Source organism: Trichosurus vulpecula, chromosome 1 (assembly GCF_011100635.1).
Source record: "Trichosurus vulpecula isolate mTriVul1 chromosome 1, mTriVul1.pri, whole genome shotgun sequence".
Classification (NCBI taxonomy): Eukaryota; Metazoa; Chordata; class Mammalia; order Diprotodontia; family Phalangeridae; genus Trichosurus; species Trichosurus vulpecula.
The window spans coordinates 188330452-188340663 of record NC_050573.1 but is presented as its reverse complement, the minus strand read 5'-3'; the positions used below and the strand labels follow the sequence as shown (position 1 = coordinate 188340663).

General features: G+C 41.0%; 1 pseudogene; it reads right to left on the bottom strand.

Annotated features, from left to right (window-relative positions):
• Window positions 1–774: 774 nt before the first annotated feature.
• Window positions 775–1693, bottom strand: LOC118835471 (annotated as a pseudogene).
• Window positions 1694–10212: the final 8519 nt, after the last annotated feature.

The following is a 10212-nucleotide window of genomic DNA, read 5'->3' as shown; positions in this document are numbered from 1 at the left end:
CCTATTAGACATCCTGAACTGGATATACTGAAGATATCAGAATCATGTCCAAAACAGAACTTGTTGTCTTTCCAACTGATCCTCCTCTCTTCATGAATTTTCCCATAACTGTTGAGGATACCACCATTCTCCCAGTCACTTGGGCTTGCAACCTTAGTGGCATCCTCAACTTCTTACCCACACTAAGCCCACATATCTACTCCATTGCCAATTCATCCTTTCTGCCCCTTCATAACATCACTTGTATGTGTCCCCTTCCCTCCACTTACATAACCACTAGTACCCTGGTGCAGGCCTTCATCACCTCCCGTAACAGCCTCCTACTTGACTCTCGGCCTCAATTCTCTCTCCACTCTAGTCCATCCTGCACTCAGCTGCCCAAGTGATCTTTCTAAAGTGCAGTTCTAACCATGTTACTTACATAGTCAAGAAACTGCAGTGGCTCTCTCTTATCTCCAGAATAAAATGCAAACTCAGTCATTTGGCTTTTAAAGCTGTTTAAAACTGGGACACATCCTACCTTTCCAGTCTTCTTACATTTTGCTCCCCTGTAGTTCCTCTGTGATTTAGTGACCCTGGATTTCTTGCTGGTCCTTGCGTACAACACTGCATTTCCCAATGCCGAGTCTTTTCACTGATGGTCTCCCATGTGCAGAATATTATTTACCTAAACCTTCCCTTTCACTTTGCCTTGGCTTCCTTCAAGACTTACCCCAATATTCTTTTCAATGCATTAAGTCTCTTCATTCAGTTACTGAGATACAATTCCATGGTTTAGTTAGCTTGCAATCTAAAAACAACTGGAATTTTCTGTTCTGCACAGGCTAAGCTGTCAGGAAGTAATGGCCCATCTTTAAGGAACTGGTTATTCTTGCCTTGATCAATTAATATGTTCAACTGACAATCTGAATAAGACTTCACAAAATGAGTAGCACCATATGCCTCCCACTTACTTTGATCTGATCCTAAACTATCCATCTAAGGCTTTTCCCCCATCATGACAGACAACTGGATTGTAGACTGGAGAGAATGCTGACACAGATTGGTATTATATGGGATTCTTCAAATCACAACCATGTCTTCCCATAGAATGGCCAAAAATAGACATTTTCTCTGGATCAGCTGGAAAATTGGCACTTATCAGGTTGGGCAGCTCATCTATTATATAAAATACATCCTCTTATTGGTTTTCTAAGGTTCTTCAGTGGTATTCACATAAAAACCTGCACCAGCACCAAAGTCCCAGCTGTCATCTTCTCTTTTAATATTGCAGCCGCGTGGACTGGTGTCTGGTGCAAATAACAATGAGGCCATGTCCTGCTGCAGCTTGGTGATAACCAGCTTTGGTGATAAAATTTTGTTCTTTGCAAGTTAAAGTGGATAGCCAGTAAAGTATAGGACATTTCCTAGTTTCTGCCTTGGGTGGGAAGTAGATTCCAAATTTCATTTTGAGTTTTAGTTCCACATTGTCATGTTCATACACTTTCTGAAGTCCCTCGAAGCACTTGTTGCTGCAAATCTGTTTTAAGGCTATAGTTTCTTTGCTATTCAATTGCTACTGTTTTTCCATTCACTGCCAGAAGGCGTATGATTCTCAGCCACAGAGACTCCATACCTGAGAACAGATTTCTGATATGACCTGTGCCTTGACACCGGGGAAAGCCTGGCACAGATCCTGGCTCCTGGAGCCCATGGCCCAACCCAGTGGGAGGGGCTAGTGGCCCTGCAGAGGGCAAAGCCAAACTTCCGTCTGCTGGTCTCAGCCCAAATTTTAACAAATCACCTGTCCCCTCTAAGCCTGTTTACTCGTCAGTAAAATGAGGATAACAAGAGGCTTTTCTGGCTGCTCTCCCTCTCTTCCTCACTGCTAGTGTCTTCGTTCTGAGATTACCTTCAATCCACTTGGTAAAAATCTCGTTCTGTATCTATTTGCATGTTTTCTCCTTCATTAAAATGTGACCTCCTTTTAAGGCAGGGACAACATTTTTGCCTTTCTGTGTATCTCCAGCACTTACCCTAGCACCTGGCCATACTGTTATTCAGTCATGTCCAACTCTTTGTAACCCTGAGGACCATAGCACACCAATGCTGTCCATGGGGTTTTCTTGGCAAAGCTACTGGAGTAGTTTGCCATTTCCCTCTCTAGTAGATTAAGATAAACAGAAGTTAAATGGCTTGCCCATTGTCATATGGCTAGTAAGTGTCTGAGGTCGGATTTGAGCTCAGGTCTTCCTGACTCTAGGCCCAGTGCTCTGTCCACTGAGTCACCTAGCAGCCTTACTTGGCCCCTAGTAAGTGCTGAATAAATATTTCTTGACTCACCTACAGATGGAATGACTGAATCCTTAAGAGCATCAATTGTTCTGATGATATCAGAAATCTTTCTTAACAGACTTTTGGTTGATTTATAAAATGCTGCATCAGCGAACTTTTGCTCTGTTGAGCCAGCTACTTCTCCCTGGGCTTCAGTTTGCTCAATTATATAATGACCTGGCATCACAAAGATCTGTGTTTAAATTCCACCTCAAACAAGTTACCCTGGGCAAGTCACTTGTCACCTCTGAGACTGTTTATTCATCAGTAAAATGAAGTTAGGAATAGCAGCAGCCTCACAGTTTCAACCAAGATATATATGAGATGCCTTGAAAACCTTAAGGTGCTATATAAATATCAGCCACCACCATCATCATCACCATCACCACCACCATCATCATCATCATTACCATTTTCATCATCATCCTCATGGTCATTATCATCATTGTCATCCTTGTCACCATTGCTGTTACAGGATTTTTAAGATTTCTTCCAACAACTAGGGTTCTTTAATTTGAAATAACAAATTTCCCTTTTTGTATTATGGATCACATTGGCAATCTGATGAAGCCTGTGAACCTCTTTTCAGAGTATTGCTTAAAATCCATGGGATTATAAAGGAAACCAATTGGATTAAAATACAGTTATGTATTTATTTATAGCCATACATGGATATGCACTTAAATACATATGCATACAAACATACATACATATGTATACATACCTATATTTATTTCTAAAGTTACTTATATAAACACATATACATAGATACATATCTATGTATCTATCTATATCTCTCTCTACACACGTACAGACACACACACACACACACACACACACACAGTAAAAAGCAACTTCACAGACCCCAAGTTAAGAATTCCTCCTACTAAGTCAAAAGGAAAAAAATAAGGAAAACCCAAAGGAGGCCTACAAAAGTGCAAATTTGGGGTAGGAAATGCTTGCCATTAACTACCTTGTTGCCTGGTGTTCCACTTTCATGTACCCCAGAAGAAACAAGCCCATAAATTTTCTATGATATCACTCCAGATAGTTCATAGTCTAGAAAGAACATTGCTGAAAATATGTTTTTGCACTCTATGTGCCATGGAAAGTTTATTATTTTAATTGAAATATAGTCTTGAGGAATGATTAAAGAATTGATTGGAAGTCTGCAAAAAAAATTATAATGAGCTCATTTCAATAGGAGCAGACTGGCTACCACGCTGGTTGTCAAAAGTTTTCAAAGCTGGTTTCTCTCCAGTAAGTAGTGTCCTGTAGGCTCTGTCCATCTGTCTTCAAGAAAAGAGCATTTTATAGCCTATAGAAGAAAATAAATAGTCCTATGAAGAAAAAGAAAACTACCAGTAAGAAATATTGATCTCTCAGGAACTTGTAGCTTTCATCAAGGAACTAGAATGACAATAGTTTCAACAGTAAAACACCAGAATCGAGGTCATTTTTACTACCAAGGGTTAGTAGGAGGCCTGTGATCCACCACATAACAAGGCCATCTTTCCTAAAGAAGAAATCTATTTCACTACCTTTCTGAGTCCTTTGGGAAGCTACCTCCTCTTACGACTAAGGCCCTACAACAAACATTTTTTAGGTGAAAGATATTATATTATTCTTTGAAGAGGCATGTATTTATTTATCTATTTACTTATTTGCTTGTTATTTGTGCATTCATTCATTCATTTATTTATATGCTCTATCTTTCTGTCTATCTATCTATCTTTTTTTTACCCAACTGGTAATTTCATCAGTGTAGGTAGTCCCTTATGAGCCCTCTTCCACTGCATATTGGCATTTTCTCTTCAATTTGTCATCTTAGAGATTTTCCTAGGGCACATAGAGGTTAATTAATTTGCCCAGGGTGATATAGACAGTATATATCAGAGGCAGAGCTTAATTCAGGTCTTTCTCGCTCTAATGACTACTCTTTAGCCACTGCTCTATGATAGCTTTTCTTTGGGGGGGGGTAGATGGGTAAAATGCAAAGGCAAAAAAAAAGGAAGGAAAGAAGGAAGGAAGGGAAAGAGAAAGGGAGGGAGGGAAGAAGGGAGGAAAAGTTCTATGATTCTGTGCTCTATCCCAAACTTCAGACATATGCTTTTGTTCCCATGGTTTCAGTTTTTCTGGATCCACACACTGTATCTCTGAGCCTGATCTAAGATTCTACTGCAAGCTGTATAGTTCTGTCTTAATTTCTCAATTTCTATTTTGCCTTGTGGCTCTAGAATATCAGGGCAGTTCTTCTTGATAATTTCCTGAAACATGGTATCTAGGCTCTTTTTTTGATCATGGCTTTCAGGTAGTCCGATAATTTTTAAATTATCTCTCCTGGATCTATTTTCCAGGTCAGTGGTTTTTCCAAGGAGATATTTCACATTGTCTTCCATTTTTTCATTCTTTTGGTTCTGTTTTATAATATCCTGATTTCTCATAAAGTCACTAGCTTCCACTTGCTCCAATCTAATTTTTAAAGTAGTATTTTCTTCAGTGGTCTTTTGGACCTCCTTTTCCGTTTGGCTAATTTTGCCTTTCAAGGCATTCTTCTCCTCATTGGCTTTTTGGAGCTCTTTTGCCATTTGAGTTAGTCTGTTTTTTAAGGTGTTGTTTTCTTCAGTGTATTTTTCAGTATTTTTTTGGGTCTCCTTTAGCAAGTCATTGACTTGTTTTTCATGGTTTTCTCGCATCCTTCTCATTTCTCTTCCCAATTTTTCCTCTACTTCTCTAACTTGCTTTTCCAAATCCTTTTTGAGTTCTTCTATGGCCTGGGGCCAGTTCATGTTTTTCTTGGAGGCTTTTGTTGTAGGCTCTATGACTTTGTTGGCTTCTTTAGGCTGTATGTTTTGGTCTTCTTTGTCACCAAAGAAAGAATCCAAAGTCTGAGACTGAATCTGGGCGCGTTGTCGCGTCCTGGCCATATTCCCAACCAACTAACTTGACCCTTGAGTTTTTCAGTGGGGTATGACTGCTTGTAGACTAACGAGTTCTATGTTCTACGTTTGGGGGGGAGGTGCCAGCTCTGTCAGAGCCGCACTCCTCCTTCCCCAAGAACCCCCAGTCCAGGCTGGGCTTAGATCTTCAGCAGGCTGTTGCACTCCTGCTCTGATCTGCCACTTAATTCCTCCCACCAGGTGGGCCTGGAGCTGGAAGTAACAACAGCTGTAGCTGCCCCACCTCCGCTGCCCCCGGGGCTGGAAGCCGAACCGCGAACTCCTTCCACTCCCGCAGCTTTTCCCACTAACCTTCTCCGCAGTCTTTGGTGTTTGTGGGTCGAGGGGTCTGGTAACTGCCGCAGCTCACATATTCAGGGCGCTAGGGCCCCCTCCGCCCGGCTTCTGGTCTGGATGGTCCACGCCGCTCAGGCTGGGCTCTGCTCCACTCAGTTCCCAGCTCCCAGCTCCGTGTGGAATAGACCTCACCCAGAGACCATCCAGGCTGTCCTGGGCTGGAGCCCTGCTTCCCTCTGCTGTTCTGTGGGTTCTGCCGTTCTAGAATTGGTTCAGAGCCATTTTTATAGGTTTTTGGAGGGACTCGGGTACGGAGCTCACTCTAGTCCGTGCTTACCAGCCACCATCTTGGCTCACCTCATCCATCCTGTCTTAATTTCTCAAAGATAATAACACTGGAGAAATGAAACAAAACCCAAAGAGAGAGATGGTATCTTGTATGCAACAAGACCCCTCATGTTGAACTATGCTGATATTCCAATAAACCTAATGAATGAAAAGTTTTTGAATTTCCATAGTCCAGTCTACCTTCAGTTTTCTTTCTACATTAGCGTAAAGCTTTGAAGGTAGAAGTTGGTATATAACAAAAAAATTAAGAAAGGAAAAGGTTGATTTTTTTAAAAATGGTTGGAAGACCAATTATTCTTTGAATTTCATTTAATTATTGTTGCTTTCATCCCCTTTTGTCCTTGTCCATTCATCTACAGAGATATATGCTTCGGAGAAACAAGTTAAAATAGACAACCTTTGCTCCATAACTTCTTTGAGGAGTATAAAGAAAACACCTGTGCCAAAGATTTGCTATATTTGCTTAACATAAGATCTCTTGTACCTCTGCCCCAGGAGACCCATCCCCCAAGCCTTGCCCAGGTGGGTAGCAGCCTGCTGAGTGGCCCAGGAATAGTCCTTAGCCAGTAAGACAAGTCCCATATACTTCCCCCACCCCGACTTATCTCTTAACTTCAAGGCAATTGCGTGTGAATGGAAAGGAGATGGGAAGTAAACAGAAGCCAATACCTATATCAAGCACAGGGGCACTTCCTGGGTGCTGCCATTGCCTTGACTAACATGGGAGCTTTCTTCTTATCCCCCAGCTCTGTTTACCTCACCTGTTCAAAGACACTTTCATCGCCAATGCTCCTCCCATTTAAGATGCTAATCTAGCACAGAAAATAAAATGGGCATTGCTTTCTGTGCAGCTGAGGAGACTTGTTAAAAAACGAAAAAGATCATTAAAAAAGAGCAACACAACCACCATCACCCCAAATGCTTAATCACACAACTCCTAACACACACAACTCATAGAGACAGAAGAAATATTTGTGTTTCCAAAAACTTTTCTTTTACCTTTTAAACATAATGGGACTCCTCTCCCCTCCCCCGCCCCCAGTTTACTTGGCATAAATTAGTCTGTATTTTAAGTATGAAGATTGACTTTGGAGGGAAAGGGCCCAAGCAAATTCTTGGGAGGTTGGCTGGGATTTGGGCAAGGGTGAGGATGGGGGTAGGGAACAACCTCCAAGGCAGATCCATTCAACCCTGCTCAGTCATCTCCTATTTTTAATATTAAAAGGAATACTGAGTGAAGCAGGACAGAACACAGTGTTCTGGGAAACCAGTAATCAAATGGCCTAAAGCTAATGTTTACTTTCTGGAATGTTTTACAGCGGCAATACTTGGAGATGTAAAAAAGAGAATGCCTAATAATAGCCTTTCAGCTACAGAAATAGAAAAGCGGCATAGACATGATAATTGAATTTGGTTTAGATGGTCAAAATCTGTGTTATTCTACAGCTGTATTTTCCAAACCATCTACTTGACTTTTAATATATGTTCTCTTGGGTTGGGTGGGGGAGGGAGGAGTGGGGTTGGTTCTTTTGCTCAGTACTGCCTTTGAGAATTGCTAATTATTCCTTTCAAGAAATCACAGAAACTCAGAGCTGGAAGGGAGCTCCAAGGTTCTCTTGTTCAGTCTATACCTGGACAGGAATGTACGTACTCTACAACAGCCCCAGTATTCTTTTCGAGGCTTTACTCTCGTAATCACCAAACCTCTCCTTTACCAATGACTCTTTCCAATATGTTCATAAGTGTATTCTGGTCTCCCCAATCCTATTAATCAAACAAACTGTAACAACAATGTTACTTGCAGCTATGTAAGGCCAACAACATCAGCATACAGGAGAATTGTCAGCAGAGGTTCTTGATCTGCTTTTCTAAGGAAAGCAACTTTAAGGGGTTTACAATCTCACTTTAATTAAACATACATATATCATTCACTTAGTTCAGGGGAAAAAGTCAGCACCCTAAACTTCAGAGAAAACACAAACAGAAATTACAAGCAGAAATTATATAAACAGAGCAAATAACACAAATCAGCAGACAAGGCTTCTAACTGTCTGTCCATAGCGATACATACATAGTTACCAGAGAGAGAGAAGCAACAACATCTGGGTTTTCAAAGCCCGGGGGCTCCTTAGTGGCTACCCAGATTCTCATCTGGCCAAATCACAGGAACAGTCTTCCAATGAGTGAACCCCCAAGCAAAACCTCTCCTCCTGAAGTTCTGAGAGTTCTAGTTTAAAGGCTACCCTCAGAGTACATATGTACCTTTTTTCAGGGCCCAAGGGCTTCACACCTCTTGTGACCTAATTAGCAAAAGGGTATGGACCTTCCTACAAACAAAGGCAAGACTCAATCAGAGGCACTTGATTGCCTTAGTGCTGAGAAGCACTCCAAAACAAAAGACAACAAAAAGTCCCACTTTGCTTGCCATTACACAAACATCTGCCTTTCATGATTAAATTTCTTGACAAAGTGCCCTTGAAGCCAACTACCAGCTAATCATCATCTGGTAACCTGACTTCTAATCCCCCCTATTCCATGAAACTGCTCCCTGAGAGGTCATAAATGACCACTTAATCACTGGATCTCATGACCTTTTTAACAACCTCCTCCTCTTTCCTTCCAGTATTTTACCCCACTCAGACTGGTTTTTCCATTACAATTTAACCTTCCCTACTACCTGACCCTGGGCAAGCCACTTAATCCTTTTTGCCTCTGTTTCCTCATCTGTAAAACAAGCTGGGGAAGGAAATGGCAAACCACTTCAGTATCTTTGCCAAGAAAATCCCACCCGGGGGGTCACAAAGTGTTGGACATAACTCAACAACAACAGGCACTTGGGTTAATCAAGCAAAGCATCTATATGGGTAGTTGTTGCTTTTCATTCATTTCAGTGGTGTCTGATTCTTTGTGAACCCATTTGGAGTTTTCTTGGCAAAGACGGTAGATGGGAGTGGCTTGCCATTTCCCTCTACAGCTCATTTTACAGATGGGGAAACTGAGTCAAACAGGGTTAAGTGATTTTCCCAGGGTCATACAGCTGATAAGTATCTGGGGCTGGATTTGAACTTAGGTCTTCCTGCCTCTAGGGCCTGTGCTCTATCTACTGCACCACTGAGTTACCCACATGTGTACTCAATAGAAGTCAAAAAAGAATTCCATAGATTTCTGGTTAGGCATGACTTTAAAAAAAATAAATTGATATGTCCACTCCAAGAAACACTAAATTCATAAGCCTTTGCCTATGTGTCCTTTCACCTATATTATTCAACATGGCACAAGTCATTAGCTAATTGAAGGAAAGCTGAGTTTTGGTTGTACTTCAGGATTAAGTGCCTCTTGTTTATGGGACCAGGGTGCTAAAGCAGTTGTGAAATTTTAGCTTATGAAATCTGGGTCCTGGTTATGTTCAGAATAAATATTTATCTCAAAAACCGTTTCAGAAACGTCCAAAAGAGGATCATCTGATCTTGATGAAGTCCTGTCCTGTCTCAGATTTAACATCCTGTCCTTGGTAATGTCTGAGTATTATCCAGAGAGCAATACAGATGCACATGGTGGGTGTGAATAGGCTGCTACAACACATTACAAACAAGAAATCAGGACGGAGCCCTAGAGTATAAGACGTCATCAATAAAGCATATTAGCAAAAATAAAAAGATAGGTTGGTCACACAGTGATAGCAACAGTTAACAGTTAAAAGTGATAGATAGCTCATGGCCTCCATTGGCATCTTTATAATGTCAAGAGAAATTGAAGAAGGCCTCAGTAAGTACAGTGGACCAATTGTGGAGAATTTAGGGATGAATGTGGGCATGCATAGATAAGATTATTATCATCATCACTGCAGTGAATGTCTGTATCATTGCGATCAAAGATTCATTCGAACATTTGAGTATAAATATACACATGTATAAATACATTTATGTGTATATGTGTATAGATGTATAGATGTATACGTGTGTATATGAATGATACTGTGCCAGACATACGAGGTGCATAACAAAAAGGCACAGTCCCAAACTTCAACGAGCTTACATTTTATAAGCAAAGCTATAACATGTATACAAGTATGTTTAATAGGAGGGGGAGAGAGAGAGAAAGAGACAGAGACAGAGAGAGAGAGACAGAGAGAGAGAGAGAGAGAGAGAGAAAAGCAAAGGAAGATAAAGTACTTTAGACTAGAAGTGTCGAACCTGGTCCTTGGGCCAAAAGAGGTCACAAAATGATGGAGTGGGTGCAGAGCCAGATGAAAAGGTAATTGGAAAATGTTTAACAAAACAAATAAATAGTCTAGATAATGTTAATTTGTGGTTTT